At 45.2% G+C, this 19,833-nt stretch overlaps 1 pseudogene; it reads left to right on the top strand.

The window, feature by feature from the left end:
• Positions 1 to 19,621, top strand: part of LOC115465049 — a 117,335-nt pseudogene extending 97,714 nt beyond the window's left edge.
• Positions 19,622 to 19,833: the final 212 nt, after the last annotated feature.

Genomic DNA, 19,833 nt, shown 5'->3' with positions numbered 1-19,833 from the left:
GTGTCAGGAGTCTGTCTTCCAGATCACTGTAGCATGGATGTTCTTTAGATCTCATCCTTGTTGTCATTGTAATGTGTGTGTGGTGGGGACCCAGGGCCGCCGAGAGCCGGAGCTGGGCCCAGGACAAGGCCACCCCCGGGCCCCCCTACCCGAGGTCATCGCCCACCCGAGATCGCCAGGTCCCCCCGCCGCCCACCCACCCGAGGTCGCCAGCCCCCCCTCCACCCGCTATCGGGCCGGGCCCTCGGAACTAACCTTAAGCCTCCTTTCACTTCGCAGCAAGCAGTGGCAGGGCAGACCTCTCCTCCTTCCTTCCGTGCCCCGCCCTCGCGGACGTTACATTAGGCGAGGGCGTCACATGGAAGGAAGGAGTGGCCTGACCTGCTGCTGCTTGCTGCGAAGTGAAAGGAGGCTTAAGGTTAGTTCCGGGAGTGACGGAGGGCGGGCCAGGTGGCAGCGCCGCCAGGCCCCCCTGGAGGCCCGGGCCCGGGACTTTTGTCCCCCCTGTCCCCCCCTCTCAGGGGCCCTGTGGGGACCTGACACTTGGGGGTTCCTAAAACTTCCTCTTCTTTAGAGGTCTGCATGGGAATGGGGTTTGCAGAGTCTACGGGAATCCCCTCTGAGTCAGTGGGAGCACCGCAGGGACAGAAATAGACATACGGGATTCCCGTGGGGATGGAAGATGTTCCGGCAGGGTTCCCATGGGGACAGGCATACCTTTGTTTGAGCCCGCTGCTTTTCTGCTGATCTGTCTGTGCCCCCATCGCAACGACGCACTTCCATCATTCTGTGATCCATCATGCTGCTGGTTCGCCGATCACCCCTTGGGAGGAAGTGTGTGTGCGCCGTGCGGAGAAGCTCATTGGCTACTTTTTCTTTTAGTGGGCGGAGACACCAAGCTCTCCTCCATTGACACTCAGAGAGCAGGAACTTGATGGAAACTTTTCTGTCTCTCTCATCTTACTCAGTCTTTCGCCAGGCCCTAAAAAGCTCGCTGTTCCTTTGTGGGTCAAATTCTTTCCCTTGTACTGGTTGCCTGGGTGTGATAAAGGGTCTTCAGGTCTCGATACCTTCTTCAGCTCGATACCTTCTTCATCCTTGTTTTCCTGAACTCCAATGATGAAATAGTTTGGCAAGACTGTTTATCACACCCAGGCAATCAGTACAAGGCAAAGAATGTGCAAAATCTTGTAAAATCTTCTATACTGTGGCTGGCAAGCTCTAGACGGTCTGCTTCCATGCACAAGTTGAACTTTTTGTAGATGATCCATTTAGAAAATGTTTGCTGGTGTTTTGGGGAAATTTGTTTTTTCTTCAGTTTTAACCAATTTGTACGTTTTTTGCATTTATTACTGGATGATGCAGTATCCCTTGGAGCTAGGAGGCAGAGTTCACTATTTTCCACCCAAAGTTTTTCCTGATCACAGGTATCATCACAGGAGTTTTATGATTGAGGAAGTCATTCCTGACCGACCGGACTAAGGTCTCAGCAAATGCAGGAGATTTGCTCAAGTTTGTATTGTATTGGAGTTCAGGCACTCTGTCAGCCAGACCTTACCACCTCGGTATCATACACTAATACTGGCACTAACTGTAAAGCCCGAATATTTATCTTTGCTCTCTAGAATTTCCTACCGATTGAGCTGCCCACTCCTGGGATGTCTTAGCCATCACTGTAACTGATTTTACTTGAATGAATGAATGAATGAATGAATGAATGAATGAATGTGTGTGCTGTGCGTGTGAGATTTGCCTTTCTTTTCTCCTTCCCAACTTTACAGTTGGACTTCATGTATTTAAAAATTCAAATTCTCTCTCCTTAATTGCATGAAAGGGCAGGACTCAAAGGAAATGATGTCATGCTGCTGAGTGAGCACAGCAGGCTCCAGCCAGGTCCGCTACCAGTGTATAAAGGCAGTAAGGTCAGAGTTAGACTCATCAATCATCGTCAGAGGAGGAAGCAGCTAAGACTTGGAGCGAGCACATGGTCAGCACAGCAGCAATACTGTAGGAGGAGAGGAAGACAGCAACAGCACACTGCAGGAGGAGAGGAAGAGGACTCCTCTCAGAGGCAGCAGGAGCTGCTGAGCAACTGTGGCAGGGAGAAGAGAGAAAAGCAGCACCAGGTACAAGCTGAGCAGGAGGAGAGGACTCCTCTCAGAGGTATCAGGAGCAGAGCAGCTGTGGCACAGAGAAGAGAGGGAGGCAACAGGACGGAGCTAAGCAACTGTGGCACTGAAGTAGAGAGAACTGGAAGGCAGCAGGAGTTGAGCAGCTGTGGCACTGTGACCAGCCCAGAAGAGAAGGGCTGTTTGTATCAGAGCTGTTTTACTGCAGCTAAAGCATACCCACTTGTTTCTTTTGTTGAGGGCATTGTGCTGTTTGGGTGACCAACAGGGGAATTTTCGAAAGAGAAGGGCGCCCACCTTCTGACACAAATCGGGAGATGGGCGTCCTTCTCTCAGGGTCGCCCAAATCAGCATAATTGAAAGCCAATTTTGGGTGCCCTCAACTGCTTCCCATCGCGGGGATGACCAAAGTTCCCGGGGGCATGTCAGAGGCATGCCTTACAGATGGGCATCCTCAAGTGATAATGGAAAAAAGAAGGGCATCCCTGATGAACACTTGGCTGACTTGGTCCTTTTTTTTTTTACGACCAAGCCACAAAAATGTGCCCTAAATGACCAGATGACCACCGGAGGGAATCAGGGATGACCTCCCCTGACTCCCCCAGTGGTCACTAACCACTTCCCACCTCGAAAAAAATAACTTTAAAAACTTTTGTCTTTTTTTTTTTAGAGTATGGGTGAAGGATGTCCTTCGCTATGCCTCCATCCCTGCAACGGCAGTTGAGGATGTCCAAAATGCGGATGTTTCTGTCCCAGCATCCAAAATGTGGATGTTTCTGTGAGAAGGATGTTTATGTTATGCTTATGACACCCCCTTCATTTATTTGGATTTTGGATCACAAGTAGCAACAGTGGGACTTGAAATGGCCACCTCTGGATTGCAAGACCAGTGCTTTAACCACTAGGCCACTCTTCCACTCCTACACTCTACTCCACTCCCTTGAAATTTGGCTGTCCCTGTGGGGGGGGGGGGCAGTATGCAGGTCCCTGGGGGGGAGGTATGTGTGTCAGCAGAGGCATAACGAAGGCGTGGATGTCCTTCTTTCAAACATTTTGGACGTCCTGAACTGCCCGCCCCACAGGGATGGCCAAATTTCAAGGGCATGGAGTGGCCTAGTGGTTAGAGCCCTGGTCTTGTAATCCAGAGATGGCTGGTTCAAATCCCACTGCTGCTACTTGTGATCCACAATCCAAATAAATAAAGGGGGTGTCAGAGACATGGCAAAGGCATGGACATCCTTCTCACAGAAACATCCACATTTTGGACAGAGGCATAGGAAGGACATCCTCAACTGCCACCCCAGGGACAGAGGCATAGGAAGGACGTCCTCAACTGCCTTACAGGGACAGAGGCATAGCAAAGGACATTCTTCACCCATACTCTTAAAAAAAAAAAATGACATCCCTGACAAGCACTTGAACGTTTTCACCTGGACTTGTGTTTTTCTAAGGTTGTAGACGGCTATTATACACACAGCTTGTCTGCATATATGAAGCCGTCTTTGGCATGCACAGAGCAGCCACGCATAACGCTTGGCTGTTCTGCACTGGCTTCCCCTCCTTAGGAAGGAAATCGTGTGCAAATGAGCTAACAGTGAGCAGCTCATTTGAATGTGATTTCCTTCTTGCATGCCCATTCCTTTCCGAATCACTAAGGGATCGGTAAGGGAAGGGCTTTTTCCGTTCAGTTAGTGCATCAGTTAGTCCACTGCAGTGACCCCTAGGGTGCCCGGTTGGTGTCCTGGCATGTCAGGGGGACCAGTGCACTACAAATGCTGGCTCCTCCCATGACCAAATGGCTTGGATGTGGTCGTTTTTGAGATGGGTGTCCTCACTTTCCATTATCGCTGAAAATCAGAAATGACCAAGTCCTGGGGATGACCATCTCTAAGGTTGACCTAAATTTGCTGATTTGGGAGTCCCCGACTGTATTATCGAAATGAAAGATGGCCGCCCCATCTTGTTTCGATAATATGGGTTTCCACGCCCCTTTGCCGGGACGTCCTTAGAGATGGGCACCTTTAGAAATGGTCGTCCCCGTTCGATTATGCCCCTCCAATTCTCTCTATTTTAGTGTGGAAACTTCTTATGTATATATTGTCCTTTCTAAGCTTTGGTATATTATTCTTGATCTGGATTCTTTGATAAGTCGTAGACCCTTACATAAGTGTTGCCATACTGGGACAGACTGAAGGTCCATCAAGTCCAGCATAGGAGCCGGCTCTGTGGGCTCTTGAGCACCGCCAACATTGAGAAAATTCCTTGTATGTGTCCAGGAAGGGGTTATTTCAATTGGGCTTAGCACCTCCAATAATTTTGAAAAGTTGGCTCCTATGAATCCCAGTGTCCTGTTTCCAACAGTGGTCAATCCAGGTCACAAGTACCTGGCAAGATCCCAAAACAGTACATTTTATGCTGCATATCCCAGAAATAAGCTGTGGAATTTCCCGTCCATTTTCATAATGATCTATGGACTTTTCATTTAGGAAGCTGTCCAAATCTTTTTTAAACCCCGCTAAACTAACTGCTTTTACCACATTCTCTGGCAACAAATTCCAGAGTTTAATTACACGTTGAGTGAAGAAATATTTTCTCCGATTGTTTTTAAATGTATTACTTTGTAACTGCATTGTGTGCCCCCTGTCCACTCCACTCAGTATTTTATATACCTCTATCATATCTCCCTTTGGTCGTCTTTTCTTCAAGCTGAAGAGCCCAAGCCATTTCAGCCTTTCTTCACAGGGAAGTTGTCCCATCCCCTTTATCATTTTCGTCAACCTTCTCGGTACCTTTTCTAATTCCACTATCCTGCTTATAATCGAAATAGAAAAACGCCTATATTGTGACCCAAATCGGGAGATAGACGTTTATCTCACAAAAACGAATAAAGCGGTATAATCGAAAGCCAAATTTGGACTTTTTCAACTGCACTCCGTCGCGGATGCGGACAAAGTTGATGGGGGCGTGTCGAAGGCGTGGTGAAGGCGGAACTGGGGTGTGGTTATCGGACGATCAGAGATGGGCGCCTTTCGCCGATAATGGAAAAAAAATATGCGTTTTTAGCGAGAATTTAGGGCACTTTTCCTGGACCCTGTTTTTCCACGAATAAGGCCCCAAAAAGTGCCCTAAATGAACAGATTACCACTGGAGGGAATGGGGGATGACCTCCCCTGACTCCCCCAGTGGTCACAAACCCCCTCCCACCACAAAATATGCCGTTTCACAACTTTTTTATTTTCACCCTCAAATGTCATACCCACCTCCCTGGCAGCAGTATGCAGGTCACTGGAGCAGTTATTAGGGGGTGCAGTGGACTTCAGGCAGGTGGACCCAGGCCCATCCCCCCCCCCACCTGTTACACTTGTGCTGGTAAATGGGAGCCCTCCAAACCGCCCCCAAACCCACTGTACCCACATGTAGGTGCCCCCCTTCACCCCTTAGGGCTATAGTAATGGTGTAGACTTGTGGGCAGTGGGTTTTGAGGGGGATTTGGGGGGCTCAACACCCAAGGGAAGGGTGCTATGCACCTGGGAGCTGTTTTACCTTGGTTTTTTTTTTTTGTAAAAGTGCCCCCTAGGGTGCTCAGTTGGTGTCCTGGCATGTGAGGGGGACCAGTGCACTACGAATCCTGGCACCTCCCACGAACAAATGCCTTGGATTTATTCGTTTTTGAGCTGGGCGCTTTCATTTTCCATTATCGCTGAAAAACAAAAACGCCCAGCTCACAAATTGTCGAATAAAACATGGACGTCTATTTTTTGCGAAAATACGGTTCGGTCCGCCCCTTCACGGACCCGTTCTCGGAGATAAACGCCCATGGAGATAGATGTTTTCGTTCGATTATGCCCCTCTATATCTTTTTGAAGATGCGGTCACCAGAATTGCACACAGTATTCATGTTATTCCTGGAATTGTGGATTTTTCCCAAGTCCATTTAGAAGCGGTTTATGGACTTGTCCTTTAGGAAACCGTCTAACCTCTTTGTAAATTCTGCTAAGTTAACCGCCTTCACCACGTTCTCCAGCAACGAATTCCAGAGTTTAATTACGCGTTGGGTGAAGAAAAATTTTCTCTGATTTATTTTAAATTTACTACACTGTAGTTTCATCGCATGCCCCCTAGTCCTAGTATTTTTGGAATGTGTGAACAGACGCTTCACATCCACCTGTTCTACTCCACTCATTATTTTATATACTTCTATAATGTCTCCCCTCAGCCGTCTCTTCTCCAAGCTGAAAAGCCCTAGCCTCCTTAGTCTTTCTTCATAGGAAAGTCGTCCCATCCCCGCTATCATTTTAGTCGCCCTTCGCTGCACCTTTTCCAGTTCCACTATATCCTTGAAAGAGATGGTGGATAGACTGCCAGCAGCAGACATGCCAGATGACTCATCTGTCTTGCAGCAACCCAATAAAAAGATGAAACTAGAGGAATATTTCTTGGGAGACCTCTATTCTTCTTCCTCATCTTCAAATATATCTGAGGTATGTATATATTTTCTTTTGTTAGCTATTTCAATATGTTATATCTATTTGTAATGACAGTACTACTGTACTTGCAAAATATGCCTTCACAATCACATTCAAAACGATACCATCTGCTTTTTCTCAGGTGGATGCATACATAACTACCACTGATGGAATTACAGATGACATCTTGTCTTACTGGAAGTCAAAATCAACTAAGTGGAAAAATCTTTCTGGGGTTGTCAGGCGAGTCCTTGGAGTGCCTGCTGCTAACCAGTGGCCAAGGGTGGGCTGGGGTGGGCCCAGGCCCACCCACTTTAGGTTCAGGCCCGCCAAGTAGCAGCACCCCTATAATGTGGCTGGCAGGGACCCCAAGCCCCACCAGCCAAAAACTCCCAACAACATTTTGCTGCCAGTGAAAATCTGCTATTTAAAAGGAATACGGGGGAGAGGGGATGTTTGAAAGACCTTATGGCATGCAGGCGAGAAAGGGAGAAACCAAATCACTTGTAGGACAAAGTGGAGTGCTGCCCACCCACCTTGGGTCCTGGCCCACCCAAGCTTGGGTGTCTGGCTACGCCCCTGCTGCTAGCACATCATCCGAACAGTCATTTTCATCAGCTGGGCGTATTCTTGAGGATAGACGATCACAGCTAGGACCACACACTGTTGATGAACTTCTGTTTCTGAATGGACTAAAGAAATAACTGCCCAATATTCCTGACTGGTTTCTGCCCTCTTACTTGGTGGATGTTTGCATTTTATAATTTCATTAAAACTCAATAAAGACTAAATAACATTCAGAAATACATACTTCCTGTTTTTATGGGGACGGGTGGGGATGGAGGAGATCACTCACGGGGATGGGCGGGGCCACGGGGACAGAGGAGATTACTCACGGGGACGGGTGGGGATGGGTTAGATTCTGGCGGGGATGAGTGGGGATGGGTTTGATTCCGGCGGGGATGGGTTTGATACAGGCAGGGACAGGTTGCATTTCTGTCCCCGTGCAACTCTCTACTCTTCTTACTCAGAGTCCAATCCTCTTTGGAGACTAGTCCACACCAGGGTTTGGTTGTAGCCTCAGCAGTTCTATGTTCCAGCACAAACTCTAATCATGTATTTTCCCATAACACAGTTTTATTAGGAGCTATAGCTCTGCCCCACCATGAAAGCAGCTTCTCAAATCAATATAACATCACAGGAAACTGGCTTCTAATGGTCCATTCCACATTTTACCTCCAGAGTCCTATTCAGGTACTGAGCAAAATAGTCTTTAATAGGATCCCAAAGTACTGATCCAAGATGCATGGAGGTTTCCAGCTTAAGCCTAGGCTTATATATATACAGCTTTTCAGGACAAGAATTAAAGCATTTTACAAAAAAATAAAACCCTCATCTATGAGGGAGTAAAAGAACTACAATGTTTTGACAGGATAGGAGAAAGAGAAAAAGGAAAGAGAAAAAAAATCAAACCGGAGATATATGATAGGAGTTGTGCTGATCATCCTTTAAAAGTATTAGTATTTCAAATGGTACCAAACAGCCTGCTGCATCAAACAGCTCCATCACTGTTCAGTGGAGCTCAGCTCCTCCCTCCATTACCTTGGGCTGTGTTTTCTCTCACAAGAAACCAAAAAAACCCATTTACTTTGCAGTCTTAGCACGGCAAATTTTATAGTGCAAACCATGTGCTTTCCTTTTTTAGTCCTAGGAAAGTTTCCAGGGCTTAAAAAAAACAGCAATCTCCCTGGCTACAGTTACTTTTGCTGTGGTCTACCCACACTACTTTCGAATATATTGTTTCAGTGCAAACATAATACTTCTCAGGTACACTCATGTCCATATCCTCCTGTGTGGGTTTCAACTCTTTATTTTATTTATGCGTTCTTGTATCCCACTGTTATCGAAAAACAAGTTTCGTTTCAAGGTGGCTTACAATTTACATTTTAGGTTAAGTTACAAATAGATTTTATCGTTATGACATGGATAGAACAAAGGTCATTACGTATATATCTATAGAATGTTTGAAGGTAATCCTGAAAGGTAAGACTATATGTAGCTATCTGTTGAGGTAGATTTGTAGAGGTAGGGCACTGATGGAGGTAGTACGATATTTTATTTGATTATCTGACAAGTTTCAATGAGGTAGATAAGTAGAGGTGAGATGTTGTTCACTTATGTTGTTAGCTGTAGAATTTTTTGAAGAGGTAGGTTTTCATTTCTTTCCTGAATTGAAGATAGTTAGTGATGCTTCGTATGGTTTTTAGTATTGAATTCCACCATTTGGAACCCAGGTAGCTAAAACCTGCTGTGTAGATGATTTTGTAGGTTATGTTTCTGTAGCTGGGTAGGAGAAGAAGTAGGTATCCTCTGGTTTCTAGGCTTGTATTTCTTGGTGATAGTTTAATCATGTCAAGCATATATTCAGGGGCCCTTCCAAATAGTATTTTGGAAATGATGGTACTCATTTTGAAGAATACTCTTGCCTTGACTGGCAGCCAGTGTAGTGTTTTAAGCAGTGGAGTTGCTCTTTCATATTTTGACTTCTTGAATATCAGTCTTGCTGCCATATTTTTAATGGTTTGTAGTGATTTTAGCATGCTTTCCTTGCACCCCATGTATGCTGTGTTGCAATAGTCTAGTTGTGATAGTATTGTCAATTGTACTGTTATCTGGAATGATTGGTTTAGAACCTTGATGGCGAACCTATGACACGCGTGTCAGCACTGACATGCATAGCCATTTTCGATGAAATGCAGCTGCATGTGGCCGCATACAGAGAAGCAGCGGCGTTCCCAGGCTTGCTGACACCTGGGGCGGATCGTCGTTGTGCCCCCCCCCCCCGGTTGCAGCGCGACCTCCCCTCCCCCCGGCAAAATCACCCCCCCGGCGAAATCACCCCCCCTCCAGTGAAATCACCCCCCCCGGTGCATGTTTACCTGCTGGGGGGGGGGGATGCTGTGCGCACTCCTATTGGCTCCCTCCAAGTCCTCCGCTTGTTCCCTCCCTGCTGCTCCCTCTGCCCCGGCTCCTGCACGGCCGTTAGGGGATCTTTGACCTCACTTCCAGCCGGCGAAGCAGTCAGCAGCGGAATGCCTTGGGGGACGCATCTCTGGGGGCCCTGTGATCGCCATTACCAGCAACCACATAACCACAGCAACCATCATCCAATCTACTGTTCTGGGGTGTCGTGGATTTCTAATTGACCATCATTACTGAGATAAGTGAGGGGGAGGCTGGGAGAGGCGAGGGCATGTGCTATGGGTGCCGTTTCCCGCCATTAGAAATAGCGGCAGCCATCTTAATTTACATAAGGTGGTCAGTTAGGCTAGTTAACCCCTAATTGCCTGCAGGGCTAACAGGCTATCTATAATTCTATCTTCTGTCACTGCCCCCCTGATGGAGAACCCAAAAAATAAAAAAACAAGGTTAATTAAAGGAAGTGGTAGTAGCAGTAGCTGACCATTTCAAAACCAACAAAAGAAACAGATTGACATATGAAGTTAGTAGCGCTTGCTTGGGCTTGAAGTGTACAAAATACCAACCTTCAATTGAAGATTTAGCCAATGAAATTCAGCAACACAAAAGTCACTAATAGGCAGGTTAGTTAAAGAATTCCCCCTCCCCCTCACTTATCTTAGTTCACGGCACCCCACACAAGTTAAATAATATCAAGACCAACAAAAGAAACCGACTGACAGATGAACAAAGAAGTCACTAAGCAGGTAAGTTAAATAATTAGTTTTTGGTTTATTAAATACAGTTATATATTACAATTATACATTTTTGTTATTTAAACTATAAATATCGCGAAATTATGGTTTTTTTCTCGAAGTGACACACCACCCGAGTTATGCTCGGTTTTTTGGCGAATTTTGACACACCAAGCTCAAAAGGTTGCCCATCACTGGTTTAGAAAGTAGTCTCTCATCCTTCTCAGATTCTATAGTGCTTTGAAACATTTTGATGTTGCTGCTGATATTTGATTATCCAGTGATAGATGTTTGTCAAGGATAATTCCTAATATTTTTAGTTGTGTTTTTTTTGTACGTTTGTTGGTTTATTTTGAAATTTTGGTAAAATGTGGGGTTGTGCAGGCTGGATAGAACCAAGATTTTTTTTTTCTTTGTTTAGTTTGAGTTAAAAGTTGTTGCCCAGTTTTCCATGAGATCCATGCCTTTTTTAATTCTTTCCATTATTTCTGCGATTATTTTTGTGGGATGGTATGTAGATGGTGATGTCATTTACATATATAAATGGGTGGAAGTCCATTATTTCCAGATTTTTTCCAAGTGATGCCATCATTACATTGAATAGTGTAGGTGATATTGGTGAACCCTGTAGTACCCCACACTGAGAGATCCATAAGGTTGATAGCTGGTTAGACATCTTTACAATGTAGGATCTGGTCCTTAAGAAGCCATTGAACCATATTGCCACTGCTTCGCCAATATCCATACAATCCAGTCAGTTTTTTGGTATGAGTCTATAGCTGTGGGATTCCTCTTCCATCCTAGGTTGTCAGTGTCTTTCCAGAGAGCACCAGGCTGAGACCCCTGATCCAAATCCTTCCAGGACCCTTATCTACTGCATTATGAGCTTGGGGAAGTGTACTTCTGCTTTGCTGTGTCTCTTTATGCTTTCCTTTGCTAGGCTTGTGGCTATCATGGCTCTCTGGAATTGCAGATACCTCCTTTCTACATTCAGATAGGAACAATTCCCATTCTAGGCGGAGCAATGGAGCCCAGTGTTCTGAGGACTCAAGATCCTCACTATGTTTCCCTCCCCCCAGCCTTTAAAGGGATATACATACACCAAGCCCCACATTTTATCACAAATATCTTAAAGGATCCCAGAAATTAGCAGTAGGTTTCTTAAGGCTCTGTGGCTAGTAAGGGTTGTTGGATGTTTCCTCCAGAAACTTGTCTAACCCCTTTTTAAAACCAGCTATGTTGCTGTTATCACCACATCTTTCAGTAATAAATTCCACAGCTAACTTTTTAAGTCAGAGAAAAACTACTTCTTTATTTTAAAAGTGCTACCTATTAGTACTGCAGTTCTGTATTGTTATTTCAAAACTGAAGATATGGTACTAAAGGAAGTGATCTGGATTGACCATGGGGTAACCATTAAGGAAAATGTACTATACAGTACAAATGAAAAGTGTGAAGGTCTTTTTTAATAAAGGACAATTTCCTAAATCTCAGACTCAATGTCCAACTTCAACATCTTTAGGAGCATACCCCAGAGGCATAAAACATTCCTTCCTTTTCAGAATGGGCTCAATTGATCCCCCGTTTTTTGCCCCACCCCCAAAAAAATTAGTTGAGTTTATTTACATAGAAAAATGTAGGCAGATAAAAACCATATGGCCTATCCAGTCTGCCTATCCATGCCATCTGTTCTCCCTATCACTTCCTTAGAGATCCTATGTATTTGTTCTAAGCTCTCTTGAATTCAGATACTGTTTTCGTCTCCAGTACTTCCACAACCGGCCATTCCATGAATTCAGCATCCTTTCAGTGAAGAAGTATTTACTTAGGTTATCCTCTTTCACCTTCATCCTATGCACCCTCATTCCAGAGCTTCCTTTCAGTTGAAAGAGACTCATCTCCTGTGCATTTATCTGCATAAGTATTTAAATATCTCTATCATATCTCCCCTCTTCCACTTTTATTTTCCCCCAAAGTATACCTATTGAGATCTTTAAGTCTGTCCCCATACGTTTTATGATGAAGACCACTGACCATTTTAGTAGCCACCCCTTTGGACCTACTCCATCCTTTTTATATCTTTTTGAAGGTGTGGTCTCCATAATTGTACATAATATTCTAAATTAACTCTCACCAGAGTCTTATACAGGGGCATCATCACCTCCCTTTTCCTACTAGGTTGGTGCTTGCTACCCCATATTGACACCTATATTGCATTGGCACCATTTTCTTTAAAAATCAATTTGGGGGGAGAGAGATAGTGGATTCCATGGTGAGTGGAGGGAGAGAGAGGAGCTGCATCGCAGGTGGAAGGGGAGGAGAGAGGGAAGGTAAAAGACATGCCACATCGTATAGGGGGTAGGGAGAAAGATGTCACCAGACCACAGAGAGGGGAGAAGTGGAATGAAAGAGAGAGCTCATATGAGAAGACGGGGAAGAGAAGCTGGACCCATGGGAAGAAAGGGAGAGATGCGGGGATGGAAGGGGTTGACCAGAGGGATAAGAAAAAAATGGGATGGGTTGGGGGGAGAGTAGGAAAGATGCTGGAGCTAGAGAGAGACAGAGATGCGGTATCATGGTGAGGGTCAGGAGAGAGAGAGAGAGAGAGAGAGAGAGGAAGTGCTGGCTGGGGGGGGGGGGGGGAGTACAGGAGAAAGGGAAAAGAGAAGGAGAGAAGAAACTGGACAGGTGAGGGATGGTGATACAGAGGGCAAAAACTGGAGTTTCTGTCCAAATTCTCTACAGTCAATGGTAAGTCGGATTGCTATATGTGGGACTCAGACCGTACAAACCAGCCCAGCACTGTCCTTAGCTGATACAGCCAGAGTTGCCATCTAAGCACCATTTTCTGACATTAGTCCTAAGTCTACTATCCCACCACCTCAATTCATGTCCTCTAGTTTTACCATTTTCTCTTCTCTGGAAAAGTTTGTTTCTATATTAATACTTTTCAAGCATTTAAACGTCTTTATCATAGCTCCCTGTCCCTCCTCTCCTCTAAGGATATATATATTCAGGTCTTCCAGTCTCTTCTCATATGTCTTTTGGCGCAAGACCCATATCATTTTTGTTGCCTTCTTCTGGACCGCTTCAAGTCTTCTTACATCTTTTTCAAGATACAACCTCCAAAACTGAACACACTATTCCAGGTGGGGCCTCACCAACGACTTGTACAGGGGCATCAACACCTCCTTTCTTCTGCTGGTTACTCCTCTCTCTACATAGCCTAGCATCCTTCTGGCTATAGTTATCGCCTTATCAAACTGATTTGTCATCTTCAGATCCTCAGATAATATCACCCCAAGGTCCCTGTCCCTGTCTGTGCATATCAGCCTCTCACCACCTAACACACGTCTCCCTTGGATTTCTACTCCTTAAGTGCATCACTCTGCACTTCTTTACATTGAATTTTAATTGCCAAACATTATACCATTCTTCTAACTTTTGCAGATTCTTTTTCATGTTTTCCACTCCCTCCAGGGTGTCCACTCTGTTACAAATCTTGGTATCATACACAAAAAGGCAAATCTTGCCTTCTAACCCTTGGCAATGTCGCTCACAAATATATTGAACAGAATCGCCCCCAGCAGCGATCCTTGAGGCACTCCACTACTCACCTTTTCTTCCTCTGAGTGAATTCCATTAACCATCAACCTCTGGCGTCTGTCTGTTAACCAGTTCTTAATCCTGTTCACCATGTTGGGTCCTAATTTCTGCCTGTCAAGTTTATTCAAGAGCCTCCTATGAGGAACCGTGTCAAAGGTTTTGTTGAAATCTAGTAGGTTAGATCTAGCACACGTCCTTGATCCAATTCTCTGGTCATCCAGTCAAAGAATTCAATCAGATCCGTTAAACCTTTGGTAAAACTATGTTGTTTTGGATCTTGTTGTCTATTGAATTCCAGGAAATTCTCTATCCTTTCCTTCAGCATCTTTCCCATTACTTTTCCAATAACTGAAGTGAGGCTTACTGACCTGTAGTTTCCAGCTTCTTCTCTGTCACCACTTTTGTGAAGAGGGACCACATCTGCTCTTCTCCAATTCCATGGAACCTCCCCGGTCTCCAAGGATTTATTAAACAAATCTTTAAAAGGACCCACCAGAACCTCTCTGAGCTCTCTCAATATCCTGGGATGGATCCCGTCTGGTCCCATGACATTGTCCACCTTTTAATTTTCAAGTTGTTCACAAACACTTTCTTCCGTGAACTGTACTGTATCCACTCCATTCTCATATGTACCTTTGCAAGTCAATCATGTTCCTTCTCCAGGATTTTCTTCCGTGAACACAGAACAGAAGTACTTGTTTAGCATGTTTGCTTTTTCTTTATCATTATCCACATAACAGTTCACAACATCTGTCTCACAATTCCATTTTTAGTCTTCTTTCTTTCACTAATATACCGGAAAAAATTATTTTCCTTTTCTCTTACTTATATTCACTTTCCTTACAAAAAGGTTTGTTGCCCTTACAATAGCTCCTTCCAGTTTTTTCTACTGCTTTCCAACTTCTTCCAGATGTTCCCATGCAGACAGCAATTCCTTGAGGTAATCCTCCGTCTGAATAAAGTTAATTTGAAGTCTAGAATCTTCACTGTTGAATGAACCATCTCCACACCTATCAATATTAAACCACAGAGGGCTGGTGTTAGAGGGGGCAAGCAGGGCAACTGCCCTGGTCACTACAGCTCCAGGAGGCCCCATGGTCCAGGCATCTCTTACCCTTCTGGTCCCCTCCTTACCATGGTCTGTCTCCTTCCTCCTCCCTTCCTCTCATTTTCCCAGTGTTCCTTAATAATCATTTTCTCTTCTCAGAGGAGCCCCCCAGCGCAGCAGCCATTCTTACAAGTTGTCTGCAGCTGCCGAGATCCACCCCGTTCTGATGCAACTTTTTTTTTGTTACATTTGTACCCCGTGCTTTCCCACTCATGGCAGGCTCAATGTGGCTTACATGGGGCAATGGAGGGTTAAGTGACTTGCCCAGAGTCACAAGGAGTTGCCTGTGCCTGAAGTGAGAATCGAACTTCCTGTTTCTGCCTGGGCATATCATGGCAAAGGGAAAGGTTTGTGGCAGCCCGGGGCTCCCCCGAGAAGTGGAAATGATTTTTAAAGAAGACCGGGATGGTGAGAGAAATAGACCATGAGGGGAGGAAGTGCTTGGATCGCTGGGCCCTTGGAGCTGTTGTAAGTTAACCCAGGGGTGGGAGTGGGGAGGGAAGAGAGAGAGAGGGGGAAATTCCAGATCAGAGGTGGGAGGAGGGGACTAGGAAAAACAGAGGCGAGAGAGTGTGAGTGAGTAACAGAGATGTTGGACTTAAGGGAGGCAGATCCGAGAGAAGGGAAGATGCTGGATGGAAGGGCAGTCAGGAAGAAAGAGAGATGTTAGACCAGGGGATAAGAGAGAGGGAGAGAAGTTGAAATGTTGGACCTAGGGGTGGGCAGGAGGGAGGGAGGGAGGGATAGCTGCTGGATCATGGGGTGAGAGGAAAGAAGAATAGCAGGAAAGAGAGCGGGAGTAATGTTGGACCATGAGGGGGAGGAGAGAGAGGAGGTGAGATGATGGACTGTGGAGGGAGGGACAGGAGGGAACAGAGATAGGACAGGAAGATGGTGGATCAAAAAGGACAGAGAGATATCAGGCCATGTTAGGGAGAGGAGATGCTGGGCTACAAGAATGGAAGGAAGGGTTATACTGGAAATTGTGGAATCATGTGGAGGAAGTAGGGGGGAGGCAAGGAGATGAATGAGAGGAGGATAGTAAGTACAGAGATAGAAATGTGGTAATAAGGAGTAGAGAGGAGCAGGGTCTTAGCTAGGTGGGGCCATGGGGGCATGGGCCCCCACAGATTAAGCCCTGATCCTCTCTACTTTGGGTCCCCCTCCCGCTGCCGACCCCCCCCCCCCCCATGCTGCCACTGACCCTCCCCCATCGTTGCCACCGCCGCTGCCAGGTACCTTTACTGGTGGGGGTCCCCAAGTCTTCTTCAGTGCCTGTCGACTCCGGCACTTTCGCTGATGATCTGTTTCTGATTCCTGACGTCCTGCATGCACGTCCTGCACGGGGCTACATACAGGACATGCACGGAGGACGTTAGGAGTCAGAAACAGATCATCAGCAAAGGCGCTGGAGTTGACCGGCACTGAAGAAGACTTGGGGAGGCAGGCTAAACTGTGTCCCCCTACCTCGGGCTCTGGACCCCCCTCCCGCCGAGGTCTGGCTCCGTCCCTGGAGAGGAGGATAGTGAGTACAGAGCTAGAAATGTGGTAATGAGGAATAAATGAAAGAGAGAAGTGAATAGGAGGCTGGGGAAGGAGTGAGATGGGAAATAGGAGAGCTAAAGCATGAGATAGGGAGTTGGAAGTTGGTAGGTAGCTGAATAGTAAAAAGTAGAAGAAAGGTGAGAAAGAGGGTGAAATTTGAGTGGACCAAGAAGCAGAGAAGAAAAAAAGGAAGAGCTAAAAGGAAAGATCAGTATATTAGTGATAGGTGTACTGAGGGAATGAAACAAGACAGGATAGAGGAGAAAAGACAAATGGACAGTAACCACTGGAAAGGGAATTATCAAAAGACACAAGAAAGCAGAAGAGACAAAATGGGGCCAACATGATATAAAAACAAAATGTCCAGGCAACAAAGGTAGAAAAAAGTGTTTTATTTTGAATTTATTAACTGGAATATGTTAGCTTTGGGATATATGCATCACAAATCGCTGTATTGTGTTGAGTAACTTAGCCAGACAGCTGATGGGAGGGAGAGGACAGTGGCCCTGAGCCCAAAGTGAGTGGACACCAAATTTTTTACCCACCTCCCCCATGCCCCTTGCCCAAATGCAAAATATAAATACCTAAGCTGGTGGGGATACAAAAGCCCCACCAGCTGAAGACCTCTTCCTCCAATCTGATGACCAGAACTCTCCAACCTTTGTAGCTGGTGGACGCTCAGGGACACTGCTGCAAGCTGAAGAGTTTGGAGGTTTCTGGCTGCCAGACCGGAGGGGGTGGTCTTCAGCTAGCAGGGCTTTGGGATCTCCAGCAGCCACAGCAAGGGAGGTGGTTAATTTTTTTTAGGGGGGGGGCGCTGGTACCGGTACCCCAGTGTGTTTAGTACAAAAAAGAAGTGCATGTCTGTTTTTATTTCACCAGTGTTGTAGTACTTGCTGAGTTTAATTCTTGGGGTTCTCAGTTCAATTTATATTTGTATTTGTGATCCCTTGTTCTGTATTTGGTGAAGGTCTGTCTGTGTTTTGTGTGTGAAGAAGTCATTTAAAGTTGCTTTACGTGTGGTAGTAATGGCAGGTGGGGAGATCAGGGGAGAGGGCAAGGAGGAGAGATGATCAGGGGCCCTATCCTTAAATTCTGCTCTAGACTGGCCCTGAAACCACACCATTTTGTGATCATTGGATGCCAGATGATCACCTACTATAACATCAGAAACACTCTCCTCATTAGTAAGCCCCAAGTCCAGTATGGCCCTATCCCACATGGGTTCTGTTACCAACTGCTGAAATATTTTTCCCTGTAGAGAATCCAGGATCTCCCTGCTTCTAAAAGACCCTGTAATGAGGACACCGCAATCAACATCTGGCATATTAAAATCACCAGTTAATAGTACTTCCTCTTTCACAGCTATAGTTTGAATGTCTTCAATTGAATCTCTTTAGACACTTTCTGACTGATCTTTTGAGAGTGTCATATCATCTGAACATCTATACATCTAAACATGGTAGGGGAAGTCATTAGTAATGTGTAAAAATATTAATTTTAAAATGAGGCAATTATCAGATAAATAGGAGTAAGTTAAAAGTCCTTATGCAGTTTAATATTGTTATATAAAAACTGAAGATCCTTAGATGAGTTCTTGCATATTATGGAGTATGTCTTTTGTTCCAAATATAAGAGACTAGTTAACATCAGGAAAAGTGTTAGCCAAGTAATATTTTAAAATCTAGCAGTGAATGTAGCTGACTATTTTCTCTCTTTTTCTTTACAGAATCCTGGAAGCCATAGAAGGTTTGCCAAAAGATGGCCAATTTGAACTCAGGAAAACTCATGTTTGTGTTCTGGCCCGCAAGCCATTGATCAATGAGAGTTAGAGAACTAAACTATCAGAACTCCAAAGTTTTACTTAAATGAATAGGAGCACAGTTTGTCCATATGTTAGCCTAGATTTACATTACTGTGCCATCTCCTAACTCTTTTCCTGAATGCTTTCTTCTAGCCCAGGCTTAATCCAGTTTTTCCTACATCAGTACACAGCTATGGAACACACTACCAAAAACCATGAAAACCACCTATGACCACCTCCAATTCAGAAAAAATCTAAAAACCCACCTGTTCCAAAAGGCTTACCCCCTCCCCCCCGACCCAACTTTCATGCCTAAAATCAGCAACACTACACCACCACAGTTCGTATTGATCACCAAACAATCTCATCTGTTCTTGCTATCCTCTATACGGCCCCACCACATGTTCCTTCATGTGGTCCCTATCCTTCCTACCCCAACGTAACCATTATCTGTATTTGCTTTACTCCGGAGTCTATTAACACCTCTCCGGTATCATGTAAGCCACATTGAGCCTGCATATAGGTGGGAAAATGTGGGGTACAAATGTAACAAATAAATAAATTTCTTTAACATTCATTGAAAATAATAAATTTGGAGAGAGAATGCAAATTATAATGACCCTTTAGTTCCTAGATAATAATGGAATGAATTTCTATTTAAAAAATATAAATCAATTGACATCTTATATTGTGTAAATTCTCAACCACATACATAGGAGCTAGTTATGTGGATGCCAGTAGTTCCTGAAGACCACCAATACTGAGCAAAATCCTTCATTATATCCAGGGAGGGGCAATTTGTGTTGTGTTTTGCACCCCTAATTTTGGGGGTCAATATTCAAAGCAATTTAACCAGCCAGAAACAGCTTCTGACGGTTAAATTGCTTCTTCATGTCTAACTGGTCATTTTCAGTGCCAATATTCAACACATAAATGGCCAAGGTCACTGTATAAATAGGACAGGAATAAAAGATAGTCCTATCTTTATGTGGTACCTGTCACGCCCCTCACCTGGTTCAGGAAGCTGCTAGAGTCCTGCAGCATGCTGTGCCTAAGAGTATTGTGAATCTGTACTTCCTGGTTGCTGCACTTTCCTTTTATAGCCCTAGATAGGGCACTGATGATGATCTCACTTCCTGGCTAGGGATTTATAAGGATGTGCTCTATACTCATCCAGTTCTAGTCCTGCTAGCATTTGTACATAAGTACATAAGTAATGCCACACTGGGAAAAGACCAAGGGTCCATCGAGCCCAGCATCCTGTCCACGACAGTGGCCAATCCAGGCCAAGGGCACCTGGCGAGCTTCCCAAACGTACAAACATTCTATACATGTTATTCCTGGAATTGCTTCCAGTCCTGTTTGTCCTAGTCTTCCAGTCCTGCTTGTACTTGCCTCCAGTCCTGCTTGTCCTAGTCTTCTGGCCCTGCTTGTTCTTTCACCCAGTCATGCTTGTACTAGC

The sequence above is a fragment of the Microcaecilia unicolor genome, chromosome 3 (assembly GCF_901765095.1).
Source record: "Microcaecilia unicolor chromosome 3, aMicUni1.1, whole genome shotgun sequence".
NCBI classification, from domain to species: domain Eukaryota; kingdom Metazoa; phylum Chordata; class Amphibia; order Gymnophiona; family Siphonopidae; genus Microcaecilia; species Microcaecilia unicolor.
The sequence above is the reverse complement of the archived record's forward strand: the minus strand, read 5'-3'. Positions and strand labels throughout refer to the sequence as shown.